Below are 22,653 nucleotides of genomic sequence, written 5' to 3'. Positions count from 1 at the left end.
TAAAGGGAACAAACAGAATTTCCTCATGCAAATACTTTTTATTAATATAACTGTGTCTCAGGATGTTCCATATGTTCTGATAATTTCAAAAGGGAAAAAGGGATAAGGGACTAGGAGATGAAAACATTACAGATAAATGGTAATGCTGCTGGTGATTCTAATCCACCAGCAAAATGCCCAGCAGTCATTTCCCATCAAAGATAAACATTTCCTCTAATGAGCTGTGTCTTTGTGCATTTATCTCTTTGCTCTGCTGTCTCACAAATGGCGTATTGTGCTTTCGTACCTTGCAATAATGAGAGCTTTGCCATGAGAGCTTTGCATCCTAAAAGATTCTTCTCCGCACGACATTTAAGATGTTTATTGTCATACAATTACAATTGTGTTAAACACCTTCACTGGGAGGCCCCACTAAAGAAACAGTAAATAAATGTAAAAAGACATATACAATATGACATATATTTCCTTTAGGTTTTAGCTTCGTTCAGGGAGAAGCGGTTGTCCGGGTACCACTGTTCCAGGGCAGTCACCTATACCTGTAGGCCGTCTCATCACCGTAGATCAGCCCCACAACTGCTGTAGAATCCACAAACTTTACAATGGTGCTTGTAGCCTGTGTTCCATGCAGTCGTTGGTGGAGACAGAATACAAGAAAGGGTTAAGGACTCAGCCCCGTGTCATATATGCTGAGGGTCAGCAATGAGGACGTGCAGTTGTCCACTCTCCCCAAAGTTTAGTATCGAGTCACAAAGTGCTGTGTTTGTAAGGGGTGATGGGTGGGGGGCAGCATGGGGGAGATGATGGATCCAACCTCTCGAAATATGGGAGCTGCATGGGGATAATGCTATTGGGTGGGCTGTTCTGTGAGGATACGTTATATGAGGTGCCAGTTCGACTGGCCACCTTTTGTTGTTTGGGAATAGGGATGATGGTGGAGGATTTAAAGCAGACAGGGACAGTCCGGGAGGAACGGAACAAGTTGAATATCTCCAGGAATACCCACGCCAGTTGGTGGGCACAGACCTTTAGGACATCCTGGCTGGCTGCCTTGTGTTGGTTGATCCGCATCAGAAGAGGGTAGTGGGGCAGCTCAGGTTATTGGATGCAGGTGAGAGGCAGCGGAAGAGAATGTAGCAGTGTTCCAGTATGTTTTCACCACGTGTGTCTTATGCATTAGTGTAGTTTTGGCAATACTTTACTGAGATTGGCCTGGATAAAATCCCTTGCTACAGTAAGTGTGGTCTCCTGCTGTGCGGTCTCCTCCTCTGTGTAATCCTCTGAGCGCTCTGTCCTTGTCGGCCCAATTTAAAATAAACACTTGCGATTTGGAGCCAATGTAAACTCCCGGGGTAAACCAAAAGGGCCAACACCGTAGCATGAAGAACTATAGGTTGGGGGGGCAAGATGGTTCCGACAGTCTAAATGTTTCTCTGATCACATCAGGCTCGTTTTAACCATAAGCCAATATCCCTCCGGCCCTTGTTTTCCCAAAGAAAACATGATATTGAGGTTTGCATGCTATTTATGTAAAATACATGTCCTTTGGTTCTCTTTGAAGAGTTAAGAAAGTGGGAGTTTTGTGAGTGGAGAGACAAGTAGGTGATGGTGGTTATGATGGCAATAAATCTGTGGTGTGTTTGTGTGTGTGTGTGTGTGTGTGTGTGTGTGTGTGTGTGTGTGTGTGTGTGTGTGTGTGTGTGTGTGTGTGTGTGTGTTTTCCATTCAAAAAAAATCTTCACACAGCAGTAAGTCAGCTTTCTTGGTGTCCATGGCAACTGTAAAAGACAGAAGGCTCTCTTTGTAGCCCATTTCTTCTCTTCAACTCCATTCTGTCAGCCTCCTCCACACCATCATTTTTATTCTATAATCATTTTCCTCGTTTCTCCTGGCTTCATTGTAACTACTTCCTAATATTTCCTGTATTAAATAACTTTCTCTCCATGTATCTCTAAATCCTATTCTTTTGCTCATGGACTAATGCATTTTTTTGTTTATCAGCTGGTGGTTCAACAGATCAACATCATTGAAGCAGTGTTCTCAGAGTGATAAAAGGCCAATATGAAGAATGCATACAGACACTGCATATACCGCATTCCCATAAGCTCTCCCAGCTCATGAGGTTGGTGATCAAAATGAGGTGAAGGAAAATCTGAAAAAGTTCCATCAGACACATTTTGTACACAGGATTAAAATACTTTATTCCTAATCTATTGCATGCGTAATTTGAATCAGCCAATCAATCAGCTGTAGACTGTCATCAAGAAATGGATGGAAATTCACATCATGATTACACAACCAAGAGATTCTGTGTACAGTGACAAAAGGAAGGGTCCCACCACTGAACCTCATGGGACACCAGTGCGTGAGGCAGCACAGTGTATATCTTTCTGCATCATTTGACAGAAAGAACTGATGATGAAGGATTTAAATAATTGCCATGCTAATAACTATTTATGCTAGCACAGAGAGAAAAATGTATTGTTGAGTTTGTCAAAGGCAGCAGTGATATCAGTCAGTATCAGAACTGAAAATGGGCCAGCTGTTCTGGGAGAGTGAAGAATCTCTGTTTTTGTGAACGATAATTAGTTTGGACTCTTGAGACTGTGTTTAGATTTTCAAGTTTAAGACTCAAGTGTGTACACTCATGCATATGATGCACAAAACAATGCATTCAGCATTTAGTTGAGTTAAATATGTGGAAGCCAAGGTTATACAGTATATATACAGTATGTATAAATTATGATTGATTTAGTTGGGATGAGGACCTTGAGACATATTTATTGTTATTGTATTATTGTTTTATCCCTCTTTGCTTCCATGTTTCCTTTGGTCATAGACGTGGTGGGAGTGTCTTCCTCTGGCTTTGCAATGCTGAGAAGATAATCTCAATACTGTGGTTTGCCCCTGCTGCTGCTGCTGCTGTGGAATTCAATTAATTTGGTTCAGGGCTTTGGTGGTAATTATCCCCTAAAAAACACGTGTTTCACATTGAGTGGATGGAAAGAAACTCCCAGTTCCATTGTATCTACTAGCTTATCAGTATTCAATGTATTAATATAATTCATTTTAGGATACAAAGTAATTTAAGTGTGAAGAATACTGACTCACAAAAGTGTGCATAGACAGAGTTTTCTGAATGTGTGTTTGAAGTGCAGACATGAGAGGAAGAATAGGAAGCACCTCTTTTGACAAATGGATCCATCAGCCACAGGCAGGCGAGAACAGTATATATGTGACTAGATGAGTGTTGAAGGGATTCATTACTCGTTATTTTCCCTGAAATCTCACATCTGCTGCCCAAGCCTCTCAGCATTCTTTGAATCATACAAAGTGTGGTTCGAAGAGAAGCTGTGCAAAGAAGAGGAGGAGGACAGCATGGAATTTTCTCTCATCTCAATTGCTCTTTCTGTGCCTCTATTTTTCTCTTTGGCTACAAGAAAGGCCTTGAGGGTTTGAGCAACGGGTCTCAAAAACAAAAAAAGGCACAAAGGCAGAGCCAATTCAAGATATTTTGGTATGTGTGTGAGAGACAGTGTGTGAGAGAGAGTGAGAGATTGCGCTGTGTATATGAAGAACAGAATACTGTAGGGTGTCTGTGTGTGGGGGGAGGGGATAGGAGATAAGAAAATACACTCAGGCAATACAGAGACAGATTCACCATAAAGCCGATAGGGTTTCTCAGACTGGGATTTGGATACACCCAGAAGGCTATGTACAGTTTTGGTAAAATTACAGTTCACAAGTGTGATAGAAAACGTTAAATGACATAAGGTTATTAACTTTATCATAAATATTACAGAAATCAAACAGTAAAAAAGTACTTGATTTGACATACAGCCCTTAAATGTTCATGCTAGTTAATTTAAGTCTAAGAAACGACAATATTTTGCTGTTTAGCGGTCAAGTTCCTTTACGAATTTGGTCATTAAACCGGAAGAAAACTTTAAGATAGATCAGTTGAATCAGTAATTAAAATGGCTCAAACTCTAAGGCAGCTTAGATGATGTGGAACAGACACCTGTATGTAGTTACAGGTGTCATAATGAGCCATTTAGATACAGCTGAGCAGGCAGGTAGTGGGTCACAGTCAGTTGATGAGAAGCAGGTGTGTAGAAGCACTAAGCTATACAAAGGGGCCTAGTGGGCAGGTGAGGTACAGGCAAGATAACACATAATAACACATAACACACGTATAGGCAATGGGAGAGTATGCATTATGGCAGTTTAATATTTTCACCCTCAACAGATTGGCTACTATCACACTTGGTAAGATGCAGTTCTATTTGCCACCCACTCACTTTATCTAAATCACATATTCATACATATTAAGGCTGACTAACTGGCCTGTTTAATCCATAAACAATGCCCAACTCAGCACTCACTGCATATCATCCTCATCACCATCATACTTAGAGCATGCTCCAAAGTGTTTATAGCACCGTGATGGGAACAGAGGACAGTATTTAAATGGAACGTCAGTGTACAGTAGAATTTATTTTACGAATTTATCAGCATCCCCAGTGTTTTCACTCCAACTCTTGTTAATACTTTATGCTTTATAATTACTCCCTTTTCAACTTGATTGAGGCCAATATGTTTAATGTACAATGGCTAACCTTTTAAATGAGGTAAAACTAGACAGTGACAATGATAAGATCTGTATCCTTAACAGAAGAGCAAACCGCTATTATCAGGTATCAACTTATACTATCGCTTGACTTTGCTGCTGAGCTAAGAAAAAAGTCTCTATTTCTCCCTTGGTTTTGCACCTTGCTATGCCTGCAGAGAGACACACACAGAGAGAGAGAGAGAGAGACAGAGCTAATTATCCAACTTACGTGTACAGGCCATAACACAAAGACATACATTTCTCTCTGAGAATTAGGGCTGTTACAAGCATAGCATACTGTGCTGTGCCACATTATGACAGTGGGAGCATCAGAAGTGAGTGACTCCTGTCGGACATAAGCACATGATGTCATTGGTTATTGTCAAAGAGAATTGACGAAGCAATTTCAGGAGCAAAACACAGTAATTACGTATTTTACAATATACATACTTGATTCAGAACCATTTGGCAGTAGTGAGCTGGGTTATAAAGTGTCTTTCAGTAGTTTCTTTTGGTCATCCTTTCATTTCTAATGAAAAGTAAAGATGTGAAAATAAGATAAATAGCCTTTTTGCATTTAGGCCTGTCTGATTTCAGAATTCTGACTTTAACTCAGTGTTGTAGCATTAATGACTTCAGTGAATGGATGTTATGCAGAGTGACCATTATTGCATCTATCCAATCCCTCTGAGGCTTTTCCATTAACAACATATAATTATGGTGACCTTGAAAATGATCATATTTATCATATAACTATTTGCAAATGTTTCACAGAGTCACTGCAGGAATACTTTCATGGTCTCTGGCATATTTACAAACGTTATATCACAGAAGACTTATGGACAGTAATGCAGGCATACTGTGACACCTGCTGCTATACTACAGTAGCAGTACAGCCAATAGTGCACTAATGGTACATGGAAAATGTCGAGTTGTCAAACAGGCCAGGACTTGTCAAAGCAGCACCTAGTGCTAGTACCACACCACTAAAACATATTCCACAACTTTCACAGCTCTGTACAATTATATGTACAATGATCCAACTGCATATTCCAATCTGATTTAAAGATAAGTGGGGATGGAGGGTGGGGTTTGCTAATTAAAAAAAAGGCAGTTAATTTCAGCCATGAAAGCATCAATTTGAAAAGTTAAGTGTAAACTGATTGGATGGCCACAAACCTCTCTGCAAGCCTGAATACAGAATAATATGTGAATGATGCTAAAAAAATAACCACAGAGGCACTTGCTATTCTATTTAAGAGAGTTGGATTAGATAAGATATTAATCTCTCTCCAGCTTGCTGTTTAAATTCCATTAATTGCTAGTGATGCACAAAATCTATGCACTCCTACATTTTTTTTTAGACTTACTGTAGGTTGATCGTGATCAGGTCTGCTGTGATACTCGACAACATGTAAATTCATGTATTTCAACTCAATAAGGCGGTGAAATATCAATACATTTCATAAAAATTAGGTTATTTGGTCTTGTAGTCTATGTGGACCACATTTACGTTATGTTTCTTTTACTGTGAGAAAATAGAAGCTGGCTACGTTCACAGCATATGCTTTCACTAGTCATAGTGAAGTCATACAGAAAGAAAAGCAAAGGTAACATTTATAATAGTTCTCATATAATATTATTATGATTACAGACCTTAAAGAATGTCTACTGCATTGTGGTGCTAGTTTTATTGATGTTACTGATGTTTTATGATGACATAAGATTAGCTCATTAACTATGAGAACTGCACTGATTTGTCTTACTTTCTGTGCAGCAAACACTTTCTAAAAGTTGAGACACACTTTCCAAGACTCCCAAGACAGTTGCTAGTGGTAAGAATGTCCTAGCACAATTATTAACCATCATTACTGCAGTTGTCAGACAATAACAAGTCAACACAGTCACAGCCAAGGCCAGAATACACTTTTGATAACTATTCACACACAGAGAGGGCTAATGTGGGTAGGTTTTGGTGGCAAATTTGTTGTCACATAATTAGGCTATCAATGAGCAAACTTCCTAGCAATAGTTATGTTGTACTCATGAGTTGAATCATAGTTCCAGCCAGGATTTACAGTATAGTATTCATAACACAACAGCCCTTGTAAATATGTTATATCCAAGAGTCCTACAAAATAACAACCCAACAGAGCCACAAACCAGTGTCACAAAAAATACCATGGAATTAAATCTAGCCCTCTGTTGGGCAAATAAAATAAATAGTATCTGCGGCTACAGCTAACGTATTTTAGGCGCCAAGTAAAATGCCCTTCCAATGGTCACATGGAGGCCTACCTATAGTAAAGTAGTGCTGTGGAAATCTGTGCTCACTGGTTAGTCCAAAAGTGCAAAACATGTGAATGCACAGTACACACAGTACCCTGTCTGAAACCACAATGCATATGCAGTTGAACTTCCATCCAGTTGGAAAAGCAAATATTTTACTGAAGGTTATGCATAGTTATTCAATGCAAATAGGTGACTACACAAGAAAGAGAAAACAAAGCGGATAAAAAGTGATCTAATGAAAAAGTTGTTGTCGAACCGCCCCATGAACTTGCTAGAAAGGCAGTGTGCATTTTATTATATTATATATTACTTAAGGGCTGAGGGAGACTCATCTCCATCATCTCCACCTGTATGATTGGCAGACTGCAAGCTGCTTAGGGAATGACAAGTGTTGCTCTGCTAGACTCTATGTTGCCTCAGGAGGGAGCCTCCCAGAGAGAGGTTAACACCTGCTAAACCTGCTGAGACTCGTGGGAGGACGCTCCTATAAAAAGGATTTCGTTGAGACGGAGGAAGATAAACACGCACACCGCTTGCAGCTCCAGCTGACATGTCTGCTGTACTGGGCAAAGATAAATTAAATTGGTATTCGGATGAAATCAAGACACAGTCTGAACAGTTGTTGAGCTCTCAGTGTATCTGTTTTAACTGTCAGATGTTGATGTTATTGAGTGTATTTGACTTACCACCTCATGCACAGATGAGTAAGCCTCAGAATAGCGAAATAAGCCTAGGATTGAAGCTTGGCAACTTGCTCCTTTAATAGATCTCTGGGCCCAAATCTACAATATATCTCTGTGATTACCTGCACTACAACTGCTGTATACCAAGTGTAAATCCTTAACCTCGAACACCTGTTGATTGTACAATATAAATAGCATAATTACATCAAATGTGAAAATTATTTTCCTCCTATATATGCTGTATTGTTTATATTGCTGGTGCTTTACACAGGCCAGAAGCTGTGAAATATAATTATTTTATTTGTAGACAATAAATGTAATTTATATATTTAAAGGATGGGACCATTTTGCAGTGCTTAGTGCTTAGTTGCTCTCTGTTTCATTTGGCCACAAGGCATTGGGGAATGTTTTTGCTTTGCTAATCATTAATGCAATTGGAATCACTTAGAAAACACAAAATTGCTGGTAGTCACATAGTATGCAGCACACTAACAGATGTTCCATATTTGCTTCTAGCAATTATAAGGAAAATAATTTCCATAAACATGAGGAAACAATTGATCTGACATTACTAGATTAAATTTGTTAGAGTTTGATGAAATGATCAAGGAGGGATTAAAAGCTTTCTTAACATTATTTCTTTCTTGGAGAAAAAATGTATTTAATGTTGACAGTTGTCATTTCATGTAACTGTAGAGAAAGGGATCTCTGTCTGTGTGTTGGTAGGTGTATTCCTGGGGTCCTAAGGACATGCATTATTGTAGTTGGTACTTGATATGTTAGGCTTGGGCAAAATTACGAGATAATCGTTCAACCAGTGGTGGGCCGTCAGGGCCAGCTAAGCCTTCTCTGCTGGCCTAAACAGAATCACAAAGTTATAGCTATTTTATAATTTAATAATCTTTCACAAATACACTACAGGTATTATAATTTGTTTCCCATTAGCTTATTTTCTCATTGCACAGCTCCTGTCTTCCTCAGTTGCTCTGCTTCCAGCCTGCAGCTCTGCTATCAGCACAGCTTGTTTAAGTAGAGCTCTTATCCAATCAGATTCAGCCCCTATGTCTCTATGTAAGGAGAGAGGCCCAAGGTCCTCTAGGTCAGTGATTCTCAACTGGTGGGTCGCAACCCACTTTTGGGTCGCGAACCCATTTTCAGTGGGTCGCGGGCCTTTGCCTGAATAAATAAAAAAATAAAAAATCCTGTGCTTTTATTTTGAAGGGGATTTTTAATGCAGCGGAGTCATTCACACTCCTTAACAGTATTTGGGTTAATGCCTTGTAATGCTAATAGACACCCATTTCACTGTATAGAAGAACACCCACAAAGTTTGTTTTCATAATTGAGCGAAACGCAAGTACGACACCGACTACATGAGATATGGATTTGCACCATCTTTTCATTAAATAAATTTGAAAAGTAAAAAATTTGGGTCGCAGCTTGTCATTAAGCTGTGATGGTGGGTCCCGCAGCCAGACCAGTTGAGAACCACTGCTCTAGTTAGACTTTGCAGATTAAAGTATATGGGGACAATATTGTTGATTGTCATCATCTTCAACCAATCAATCTTTAGTTTTACATGTTGGGCGTATTCTTTGACGTGACACTGCTACCGAGGTAGCCTGCTAAGTACGTCTGCATTAAGGTGCGCTGTGATTGGTCAGTGGGCCAGCGTGACTTTTGTCAAACAGAAAGCTATCTAGCAGATCTTAGTGTTTAGTAAGAGTTCAAGTTGAAAGATATGTAAGAAGTTCTAACATTAACATGACATTTTTAGCATTTTTAAACGGATTTCTGGAGGACATTTCCAGAAAAACTGGACATTGTATCAAAGGGTCGATCAAGCCCACAGCTAGCAGCCCAGACCCAGCATGGAAAAGGATTTGTACGAACGGTATTTCTGGCTGACAGCAGCGGGGAAGCATTGCACATTTTATGGCTAAGAATGTTGGTATTTGGAGCTGTTTGGAGCTACGCTACGCTAACCAAGGCAGCTACACGACAGGACACGCACAAGGTACATGCTTTTGAAAACTTTTGGAGAGACCTGAGTGGACTTTTTAAGTGAAGAGCAGCTGTGGTAAGTGATGTTGCATCTTTACATCTGCAGTAGCGTTTCTACTATGTTCATTTGTCTATTGTGTAGTTTTTATGAATAATATGAATGGCTCGTGCTCTAGCGCTGCAGTGTCGCTGGATTGATTTGTTGCTTTGTTGTCATATAAATATATGTGACTGGTTCTTGTGAGTTTTTCTTGTCATTGTGTTAATTACATTGATTTGGACTATATGCATTGTCCGTTAATTACAAAGCATCCCGTCATGCGCGGGGTTATTGTCTGGACAATTGAATCTGTTCGGGCTGTTGTTTCCCCGCTAGCTTAGCCCCCCTGAAGATACGTGTGGTACCGCAGCCTCAGCTATTTTTTGTTATTGTTCCGGGTTCAGAGGTTACAAAGCCTGTTGTCTGTTACGTGAGTGCAGTCCACCAAAAACATTATATTTCCCACAATTTAAGCTTTTGCATTTTCCAAATGCACTAGTATTATTCAAACGTATTGTTCGGTTCTTAAGCCTCGTACCGAACGGTTTAATACAAATACGTGTATTATTACACCCTAGAAACAAATAACCATAGCTGTGGCGTCATAATGAACTTATTAGGAGATGGCTCAAGTCTAGTAGGACAGCACAGAAGGCCCAGGTATAAAATGCACGGCCCGCCACTGCGTTCAACACGATATTGGTTGGCCATGATAATGCTCCTACCATGTACATGATGACAGAACGATATTCAACTACGCAAAGCCTGTTTTGAGTTCTGCACTATATTCAATCTATTTCTCTTTTTTCTTTCGCTTTCTCTATTCTTCACCGCTTCACCGTAAGGTATGCTATAAATAAATCGGACTAAAGTGGAAAAACCACAAATCTCATCCTCCAACAGAATACATCTGTCATCCACTACATTCACAAATAGCAGCTGCACCAAACCTCCTCCTACCACTGAGAGCAATCAACCCTCAATCATCAGGGCTTTTGCAAAGTCAACAAAATATAAACAAGACGTCAACATTGAAGAGACTGTACGACTGTTCCAATTGTTTGAGCTGATGTATTGATCTAAGCATGCCTTTGTGTAAAATAGAGCTTACTATCCATACATTGTGGCCACTTACGTGTATTGCAACACGCATTGTCCGCAGTGGGCCTTTTCAGGCCGCGGCTCACTGACTGCAGTGCAATTTTGCTGCTGGATGCTGGATATACTAATGTTACAACCAAACTCTTCCTCACTCCCCTGGAGTCAATTAACGATGATCGGTTCTCAACAACACTGCAAGCAGCACTTCCAGTGGCCAAGCAATCAGCCTGCTATGAATGTGCACGCATCCCGAAGGGCCACGCAGTACAAACAGGCACACCCCTCGAGAACACTGCAAGCAGCAAAGCAAGGATCCAAGACATTGACCCGTTCTGAACAGGCATGTGCTCTTAACGGCCACACCCCAAGATGGCACTGCACTAGTCTTGGTAATATCTAATAAAACACATGATAAAGTGACATTTATTTTCTACAAAAAAGTTGACTAAGTACTAAATACTGTAGGCAAATGAAGGTGTTACATTCAGTAGTAGGATGGTTGCACCTTGTTATTGGTGTGCATGGACAGTTGCGAACACAAAATAATGTTGAAATCTTTTGTGTTCAGTATCCTTTGATTGATTATCTTTTAAGTGATATCCATGTCCTGGGGGTGGTAACCACTGTGACCAATGTAGTAACTATCCTTTCAGTTAGTCTGACACATTCCCAGAGCATCAGCAGGTTCATGGCATCTTTGTGAGAGAGCTCTCAAAATAGACTCATGGGAGCAGGGCAGGGCTGTTTGCAGTTGTGTGTTTGCTTGTGTGTGTGTGCAAGGATTCATTTGTTTGTTTGTATGTGTGTACTTACATGTACTGAATAATGTATGTGTAGAGAAGGCTCTGGCAATGCACACATTCAGAAGCCAATTAATCACCATACTAATGCCAGCCCAGACAGACAACAGAAATCTCCCAGGAAAGGACTTTATTCAAGTGAACCTTACGTCTTGTGTGTGTCGATGACCGAAAATAAGTCTCTGTGTCCTGACCCAACACTCCATAGAGCTGAAATGGGCTGAGCTGGCTAAATCTTTCAGTACAGCATGTTTCCTGGGCTCAACTTATATTGAACATACAGTATGGACCGAGGGACAGAAAGCTATCTCATGTTAACTACGTTATCGTGTCAGTAATAATTTTACGAATAGAATCTGTGAGGCTGGTTGTGTATATTGCAGGTGTCCCATGGGTTCAGTATGGTGAGGGATACACAACTGAATGATCCAGACATAAAAAGTGGTGCCATGAGGGAACATAAAACGATATGCAAATAAATACAACACTCTAATTTGTTCATCTTCATAGTTTGATTTGCCATCACTATCACTGGTGGTCTAATTTCAGATTTGAGTTTAGAGGAAACGGTTTATAGTTACAAAATAATTTCACTCCAGGTTAATAATAGGCCACCTCAAAGTGTCACTCAGAAAAAAAACAGGACATTCTGATGTAGCATTTCAAAGTGAAAGCCCTTCAAAATCTCATTCACGAGCCAACTTCAAATCACATTCATGAAACAATTTGTCTAAATTCAGATTTGATTTGAGAGGAAACAGTGGATAATTACAAAATAACTTCACTTTAGCTTAATAGCAGACCACCTCAAGGTGTCACTAGAAAAAAACAGGACATTCTGATGTAGTATTTCAAAATTAAAGCCCTTGATTTTAGAGGAAACGGTGCATAGTTACAAAATAATTTCATACAGGTTAATAGCAGAACTGTGAAAGCCAGTTTACGCCATAAAATTTAAAAAAAGTCACATGAATGAAAAAAAGGCTTTTTTTGTAAGGGGGGGGGGGGGGGGGGGGGTTCTGCAAAAAAAAAAAATCCAGGGTTTTTTTTGTATATATACAGAAACTGGCTTCCATACAGACCACCTCATCGTGTCACTCAGAGAGAACCAGGACAATCTGATGTAGCATTTCAAAATTATAAATTTCAAAATATCATTTTGTCTAATTTCATACTATATTTATGTCTTTTTCAACATACTATACAATGGGTACATCCTATTCGAAGGACACCGTGGCTTAGTGGTGAGCAGGACTGCCTTTCAATCAGGAGGTCAGTGGTTCGATCCCTGCCTCCTGCTCTAGTAGTCTCATGTCAATTTGTCCTTGAGCAAGACACTTAACCCCAAAACTTCTCCAGTAGATAGATTCTTAATTGTAAAGCATCTGCTATATTAATTATTTTCAACATACAATATTATGACTTTTTTTTTTAATTTTCAACATAATATGCAATTACTTTTTAAACTTTTTATATACTAGTATTTTACTATACTATGACTTTTTTCACCTTTTTTTGACATCATACTACTATGACTTTTTTTTTTTTTTACTTTTTTTCGACATACTACACTATGACTTTTTTAGATGCATGAGCTAACTTCAAATCACATTCAGGAGACAATTTGTCTAATTTCAGTTGGGATTTTAGAGGAGATGGTGCATAGTTACAAAATCATTTCACCTCAGGTGAAAAGCAGACCAACTCAAGGTGTCACTCAGAGAGAACCAGGACAATCTGATGTAGCATTTCAAAATTAAAGCCCTTCAAAATCGTATGCATGAGCTAACTTCAAATCACATTCAGGAGACAATTTGTCTATTTTCCGATAGGATTTTAGAGGAAATTGTGCATAGTTACAAAATCAATTTACATCAGGTGTATAGCAGACCAACTCATTGTGTCACTCAGAGAGAACCAGGACAATCTGATGTAGCATTTTAAAATTAAAGCCCTTCAAAATCGTATATATGAGCTAACTTCAAATCACATTCAGGAGACAATTTGTCTATTTTCAGATGGGATTTTAGAAGAAATTGCGCATAGTTACAAAATCATTTTACCTCAGGTGTATAGCAGACCAACTCAATGTGTCACTCAGAGAGAACCAGGACAATCTGATGTAGCATTTTAAAATTAAAGCCCCTCAAAAACATATGCATGAGCTAACTTCAAATCATTTTGTCTAATGTCATACTATATGTATGTGTTTTTCAACATACTATACAATGGGTACACCATATATAAGGGACACCGTGACTTAGTGGTGAGGAGGGCCGCCTTTCAATCAGAAGGTCGGTGGTTCAATCCCTGGCTCCTGTTCTAGTAGTCTCATGTCAATTTGTCCTTGAGCAAGACACTTAACCCCAAAACTTCTCCAGTAACTGCATCTTTGGTGTCTAGATAGATTCTTAATTGTAAAGCATCTGCTATATTAATTATTTTCAACATACAATATTATGACTTTTTTTTTTTAATTTTCAACATACTATTCAATGACTTTTTTTAACTTTTTATATACTAGTATTTTACTATACTATGACTTTTTTTTACATTTTTTTTGACATACTACTATGACTTCTTTTTTTTACTTTTTAAAAAAATACTATACTAAGACTTTTTTCAAACTTTTTTTCAACATACTATGCAATTACTTTTTAAACTTTTTATATACTAGTATTTTACTATACTATGACTTTTTTCACTTTTTTTTGACATCATACTACTATGACTTTTTTTTTTTTACTTTTTTTCGACATACTACACTATGACTTTTTTAGATGCATGAGCTAACTTCAAATCACATTCAGGAGACAATTTGTCTAATTTCAGTTGGGATTTTAGAGGAGATGGTGCATAGTTACAAAATCATTTCACCTCAGGTGTATAGCAGACCAACTCAAGGTGTCACTCAGAGAGAACCAGGACAATCTGATGTAGCATTTCAAAATTAAAGCCCTTCAAAATCGTATGCATGAGCTAACTTCAAATCACATTCAGGAGACAATTTGTCTATTTTCAGATAGGATTTTAGAGGAAATTGTGCATAGTTACAAAATCAATTTACATCAGGTGTATAGCAGACCAACTCATTGTGTCACTCAGAGAGAACCAGGACAATCTGATGTAGCATTTTAAAATTAAAGCCCTTCAAAATCGTATATATGAGCTAATTTCAAATCACATTCAGGAGACAATTTGTCTATTTTCAGATGTTATTTTAGAGGAAATTGTGCATAGTTACAAAATCATTTTACCTCAGGTGTATAGCAGACCAACTCAATGTGTCACTCAGAGAGAACCAGGACAATCTGATGTAGCATTTCAAAATTAAAGCCCTTCAAAATCGTATGCATGAGCTAACTTCAAATCACATTCAGGAGACAATTTGTCTATTTTCAGATAGGATTTTAGAGGAAATTGTGCATAGTTACAAAATCAATTTACATCAGGTGTATAGCAGACCAACTCATTGTGTCACTCAGAGAGAACCAGGACAATCTGATGTAGCATTTTAAAATTAAAGCCCTTCAAAATCGTATATATGAGCTAATTTCAAATCACATTCAGGAGACAATTTGTCTATTTTCAGATGTTATTTTAGAGGAAATTGTGCATAGTTACAAAATCATTTTACCTCAGGTGTATAGCAGACCAACTCAATGTGTCACTCAGAGAGAACCAGGACAATCTGATGTAGCATTTCAAAATTAAAGCCCTTCAAAATCGTATGCATGAGCTAACTTCAAATCACATTCAGGAGACAATTTGTCTATTTTCAGATAGGATTTTAGAGGAAATTGTGCATAGTTACAAAATCAATTTACATCAGGTGTATAGCAGACCAACTCATTGTGTCACTCAGAGAGAACCAGGACAATCTGATGTAGCATTTTAAAATTAAAGCCCTTCAAAATCGTATATATGAGCTAATTTCAAATCACATTCAGGAGACAATTTGTCTATTTTCAGATGTGATTTTAGAGGAAATTGTGCATAGTTACAAAATCATTTTACCTCAGGTGTATAGCAGACCAACTCAATGTGTCACTCAGAGAGAACCAGGACAATCTGATGTAGCATTTTAAAATTGAAGCCCTTCAAAAACGTATGAATGAGCTAACTTCAAATCATTTTGTCTAATTTCATACTATATGTATGTCTTTTTCAACATACTATACAATGGGTACACCATATACAAGGGATACCGTGGCTTAGTGGTGCGCAGGGCTGCCTTTCAATCACAAGGTCGGTGGTTTGATCCCCAGCTCCTGCTCTAGTAGTCTCATGTCAATTTATCCTCAAGCAAGACACAGCCCCAAAATTTCTCCCATAGCAGCATCTATGGTGTCTAGATAGATTCTGAATTGTAAAACATCTGCTAAATTAATTGTTTTCAACATACAATATTATGATTTTTTTTTTTTTAATTTTCAACATACTATTCAATTACTTTTTTAACTTTTTATATACTAGTATTTTACTATACTATGACTTTTTTTTACATTTTTTTGACATACTACTATGACTTTTTTTTTTTTTACTTTTTAAAAAAATACTATACTAAGACTTTTTTAAAACTTTTTTTCGACATACTATGCAATTACTTTTTAAACTTTTTATATACAAGTATTTTACTATACTATGACTTTTTTCACTTTTTTTTTACATACTACCAGACAATTTGTCTAATTTCAGATGGGATTTTAGAGGAGTTGGTGCATAGTTACAAAATCATTTCACCTCAGGTGTATAGCAGACCAACTCAAGGTGTCACTCAGAGAGAACCAGGACAATCTGATGTAGCATTTCAAAATTAAAGCCTGCAAAATTAAAGCATGAGCTAACTTCAAACCACATTCATGAGACATTTTGTCTAATTTCATACTATATGTATGTCTTTTTCAACATACTGTACAATGGGTACACCCTATACAAGGGACACCGTGGCTTAGTGGTGAACAGGGCTGCCTTTCAATCAGAAGGTCGGTGGTTTGATCCCCAGCTCCAGCTCTAGTAGTCTCATATCAATTTGTCCTTGAGCAAGACACTTAACCCCAAAATGTCTCCTGTACCTGCATCTACAGTGTCTAGATAGATTCTGAATTGTAAAGCATCTGCAAAATTAATTCTTTTCAACAAACAATATTATGACTTTTTTTTTTTTAATTTTCAACACACTATACAATAACTTTTTATATACTAGTATTTTACTATACTATGACTTTTAAAAAAAAAAAATTTAACATACTAGTAAGACTTTTTTTTTTACTTTTTTTCAACATACTATACAATTACTTTTTAAACTTTTTATATACTAGTATTTTACTAAACTATAACTTTTTTCACTTTTTTTTTTACTTTTTTTTTTTTTCGATATACTACACTATGACTTTTTTAGATGCATGAGCTAACTTCAAATCACATTCAGGAGACAATTTGTCTATTTTCAGATGGGATTGTAGAGGAAATGGTGCATAGTTACAAAATCATTTCACCTCAGTGTATAGCAGACCAACTCAAGGTGTCACTCAGAGAGAATCAGGACAATCTGATGTAGCATTTCAAAATTAAAGCCCTTCAAAATCTCATTCACTAGCCAACTTCAAATCACATTCATTCGACAATTTGTCTAATTTCAGACTTGATTTTAGAGGAAACGGTGCATAATTACATCATTTCACTTCAGGTCAAGGTGTCACTCAGAGAGAACCATCATTTATCTTGAAAGTAAAAAGCCAAACAGTTTCTGACCCTTACCTTTCAATAAGTGTAGTGACAATTAACCACAGGCAGCGATTTGTGGAACACAAAATGAATAGGATGCTTCTTAAATGGTAAATTCTGGTATGGATTTTATGTAATTGAATTATACATGTTGCTTTTCAAGCTGCATGTGAATATCTCAGATCCAGTCTTTCCCTTCCTACCACAATAAATCTGCATCCACCAGATCAAGGTAGATTGGAAACCAGTGAACCACTTTCTGTTGCTCCCGGAGGGCAGAACAACCAACTAAGCTTAACCATTGCATCAAACCACCAACAGACAATCTCAGAAAGCCATGAAAGCCCCACACAGCCTGTTGCCGTGGTAACAGTGCGGCAAGTACCTCTGTAGCTCTTATGTCCCTGGTTATGGCTGTCTGTTTCCATCCTTAGGTGAAGGGATTAATCACTATTCTGCTCACCAAGTGTCGAATCAGGGTGGCACTGGTGCAGCACAGCTGGGAATTGCCTGAACTGACCTTCTACCTGTTTCTTACTGGACAAAGCATGTGACAGGGAAACATGATGAAAACACAGATTTCTTCAGGGGGAAATCTGTTCCATCCACACGGAAATGGGGCACATGGACTCCCAGCTGGCCAGTCTCTTTGGGACTGTTATTACTGCAAAATGATTGATTCTTTTTCCCGTTTTAGCCTGAATTTTGCAATGGATTTTTAGATATAAATTTCCAAGAAGAGAAAAAGTGCTTTTTCAGCCTCCATGTTTCACCATGATTAACCAGGTAATCTTGTGGAAAAGCTGATCTTCGTTAGCCAAAACGTTCATTAACTGTGCTGGATTTATCAATTAATGATAATTTTCTGGGTTTTGTATCTACTGGCACAGTTGAGATTGCTTAGCAACACAGAAGTAAGCTAATTAGAAAACTGTGTATTTGGGGTATGGCTGTGAAGCACAATGTACTCATAAGATAACAGTGTTAGTCTCACGGACGGAACCTGTTAAGATGCAAATAGCCATGACAAAAGGCACAACTGTGTCTTTTAACAGAAAAAGAAAAACTGTGATAACACATAATTTTGACATGTAGCACCATACGCATGCTTCCAGTGTGTTTAGAAGATACTCCGTCTGAATAATTAATTCAACCAAAACCATCTGGATCTGACACCATGGTCTGATAATCCATTACATTCTCTTCATGCTTCATTTACACATACACATTCTCATCATCATGAAGTACTTCCACAACACACACAATTTGAAGAAAAAAAGAATAAAGGCTACCACATATTCATAAATATAGATTAACATGAATCTTTTTATGGTTCTCAGAAGTATCCAAACATTTATGTGTAGTAAGTATCATTTAGTAGAAACAGTATGGCCATCATTGAAGCATTGACTTGCATTAATTGTTCTATTGACATTTCATGCACTCTTCCACTTTATTGAATTTTGGGAGTGTATGGAGTAAAATGTAGGTGCATAAGATATACATTTACAGACCTTTTTGCTGGTAACTCTTCTGAAATGGTACAATATGAATCACATTATTGGTTGCTGTTTGTAAACGCAACATTAAAAATGTGTTCTTCATCTCAGGCTCCGAGAGAGCTAGTCTCAGCTAGAGAGAGAATGAAGAGAGGGGCAGGCGTGAATGAGAACGAAGCTATGAATCAGAAAAATAAAGTATTATTTTCAAATTTTCTTGTTTTATGGCTGTTACATTCTTAAGCACAAATAAACACATCCACACCATCTGACAAACCTGCAGGAAGGTTTCAGCTTTTGAATGAATGCAGCCCAAGTCACACTCCTGCTGTGGCCTGTCTGCTCTCTCTTTGCCTGTCTGTGTCAGGCCTGTGAGGTCTGTGAGCCTCCTTACAGCCTAGAAATGGGAAAGAGCTGCACACCCTGCTTATTGGCTGGGGGGTTACACCCGCACGTGGGGTCCTAATGCTCTTTGCTGACACCAAGAAGAATCCCCAACACAGCTCAACAGGAAGAAAAGAGAAAATACAGGCAGCAGGCAGGGTCTCATCCAGATACAGACACCGCCACACGTCTAGTGGGCCTTAAGAGAGGAATTATTGAAAAATCAGTCTTTACGTTGTTTTTCAGGAAATGCATTGCATATTATACCTTTATTACATATACCGCCCAGTTTCTCTTTTTTTGAGTCCGCTTATTCTGCATATGACATAACCAAACACCTATACACACTGTCCACATTCCATGCAAGCCTACAATGTCAAGTGAAAACCAAGTCATCAAAAAAAATAGCTTAAAGCCTTTTGGTTAAAGGGAATAATTCAGGAGAAATAAACAGGATATGAGTTATATTGCCTTTGATAAAGAATTCCTTGTTGAGAGAGTCACAGAGAGAGAGTGAGAGAGAGAGTGAGTTTGAACGATGTGAGAAAACATTAGTAGGAACCATTACATGCTCTGGGGCTGCACTGGGAGCCCTTAACTTGTATAAACAGGTAATTCCTCCAATGAGATCTACTCATTGATTCTCAGATCATTTGTCTTTGTTTCTCCTGATCACACTTACTGAGCACAGTCTGGCATTCGTACATGTTAGCGCTGCCAAAAATATTGCTGGTCTGCCACATTATTTAGCACTTCCAATTGAACTCTAATAGCTGCAGGAAAGCCGTCATTGTGTGTGTTTCATTAATGCAAGTTATATCTATCACATAGAATTAGTCTGGGCAGTAAGTATCATCTGTTGATGGTGATGTAAGGAAAAAGCTCCCCTGCTGTTGCAACCATAGCACTATCACACCAGACACACTCTGGTGTCCTCTCTGTTTTAGTATTGGTTAGCACAACTTCTAGGTGTGTGATGCCTTTTTGCTAGCAACCACATTAACGGTGATATAATCTGCAAGAAGCCATGCTTTTGCCCATCTCTGTCACACAAATCAGAAGAGGCCAAAAGTTAATACCGGATTGTTGGGAGCTTCATCTGGACTCTGAGATACTTCATCTGTGGCCATGTCCTGAATGTAGTTTACCTCCAGGGAGGGAATGTGTTGTGATGCAACAATACGCAGAGTGTGTTAAAGTATACCTGCAAAGTCAAAAAACATGTATGTTCTGTACAATTATGGTTCTTTTCACATTTGCTACGTGGATGGAATTTTGTTTTTTAAAAGCGCAAAAGACAAGGAGCACAAAAGAGAGAAGAAGTGGATTAGTGAGACAGAGAAAACAAACATACATTTTATTTGGTCCCTACTTTCTTGCGTGGCTTACAGAATTTAAAATAGAAGTAGAAGACTCTGGTCAGAGTACTGATGAGAAACACTGGCAATATGTTGGCAAGGTGTCTTGCAAATATAAAGCATGTTTGATACAGATGGGACTGTAGTATCTTCAGACATAATTTCTTTGCTCATGAAAAGCTTGGGCCCCTTCTAACCTGGGTGGCAATGAAGGCAAACCAAGTTTGACTTAAGCATGATTTGAACCAGTCCTGTATGTAAATGAAAACCTGTGGCCGAATGCCACATGCAAGCAGGATGTAACCATCTCACGAGCAGCTTGCTAGGTCCTCAGTCTACATTGTGTTTTAGGACCATATTTTCTGAAATGAAACGCCCCCAAAACATAAAAAAAACATGCAATGGTCCGCCCGTCTGTGTCACGTACCAGTGACGTGCGGTGAGGTTCGTGGCTGGTGAGTCACTGACACTACAGAAGTCAGATTGACAAATATATGAATCCAATAAAGTAGCTATATATATAACCATTCAATTGGCAGCTTGCACATTGACTACGGTTTTTTTTTTTCATATTTCATATCAGCATTCTTTACACACACATAGGTAAGGTACATATTTGATTCCACCGGGAGCGTGTGCGCCGCGATCTGCCCCACCGACCTGCTCCACCGGGAGCGTTTCAGAAGCGGAGCGCTCGCGGGCGCCACCCGCAAAAATCGTGAGATTCCGGGATAATCTGCGTAAAAACCAGGATGTATAAAGAGAACAACAAACACATAAAAGGTTACTTTACCTGTCCGACATTGAATTGCTGTTGATTTGGTCATATTTACTTGTTTTTGAGACATTTTTAAGCTTGGATATTGAATCTTACATTTTTGTGGTCAAAGCAAAATATAAGAAGAAGAAGAGAAGTGTAGAAGAAGAGCAACGACAGAACAAGCATAAACCCGACCCGTGGGCTCTCGCACGCCCTCTTCTTTGAGGCAGAGTAGTGTTTGCCTCCCCTCTGCTTTTTCACTGCGGTTTCTGTCAGATCAGCAACACAAAATATGTTCTACACATACGTGAAATACATGACCTATTCTATGTAAAGAAAGGACATATAATGAAAGTTAAATATGGTGACAAACAATGACAACCCAGTTAGTGAGGGATTGCGCAATCTGAGGTGAGGCACAGCTCGTCGCTGCCTCACCTCACGTGTCTCCTCTGTTTGAACAGGACATGCGCTAATTCAGCGATTTTGATAATAAAAATGCTTGAAATGATTGGAATCATACAGAAATTACATTTATAGCACAGATCAGTAAAGAAACATTCATATTTATTTTATTTTAGCATTATTTGTTTTTTACTTTTCATGGATAGTTGAACTCAAGGCTTCATAACGGCAGTCCATAAACCAATGGGTGACATCACGATGACTACACCCACTTCTTATCGGTCCCTGGTCAGTTGTCACTTGTTGCCACAATAGATATTATTGTATTCTGCAGCCTGATGAAGAGCAACTAGTGTCAGTCAGGCCTGGCATGGCAGAGGTAGCCTCCTTGTGTCGCATTCTATACATTCTGGTCCGCTTCCAGCCATCTATCCACTCCTGTTTACTCCTGAAAGGGAAGATGAGTTTGGTTTCAAAGTTTTATTGAAAATCCAAATCTAGCATAAGGAAATGCAGTAATTGTTAGTCAGGCCCGCTGCGGACGACATGGTGGACTCAGTCGGCAGAGCCTTAATCCCTGCCATGTGTTGCATGTCCAAATTGCAGCAGATTGTACACGGTACTCCCTTGAGTCCCCAGCAATACAACCAGCAAGTGTAAGGTAGATCAGATGAATGATTGTAGAGATATGCAAAGGACATGTCCACATACAGACAGACAAAATAAAAATTAAATAAAAAATAGAATAAAACAATATAGAATAAAGCAATATACACAGTTACGTACATACAAATCTTAGAGTGGGAAAGATGTGCTAGACTATTTAGGATATCTGACATTAATCTTACATTATCCAATGTTATGTTTTCCATTTGTAATGTCACCCATTCAAGCTTTAATTTACAATGAAAATCAGGCTCTACAGCAGCCTCATAGTGAGTCTCTGTAGCCTTGCTGTGGAATGCCAGTCAATTTCAGATTAGTGCTCTCC

Source organism: Cebidichthys violaceus, unplaced genomic scaffold (genome assembly GCF_023349555.1).
Source record: "Cebidichthys violaceus isolate CVI_PGR_0920_01 unplaced genomic scaffold, fCebVio1.0.p SCAF_5, whole genome shotgun sequence".
Taxonomy (NCBI): domain Eukaryota; kingdom Metazoa; phylum Chordata; class Actinopteri; order Perciformes; family Stichaeidae; genus Cebidichthys; species Cebidichthys violaceus.
Note: the sequence above shows the minus strand (reverse complement) of the source record.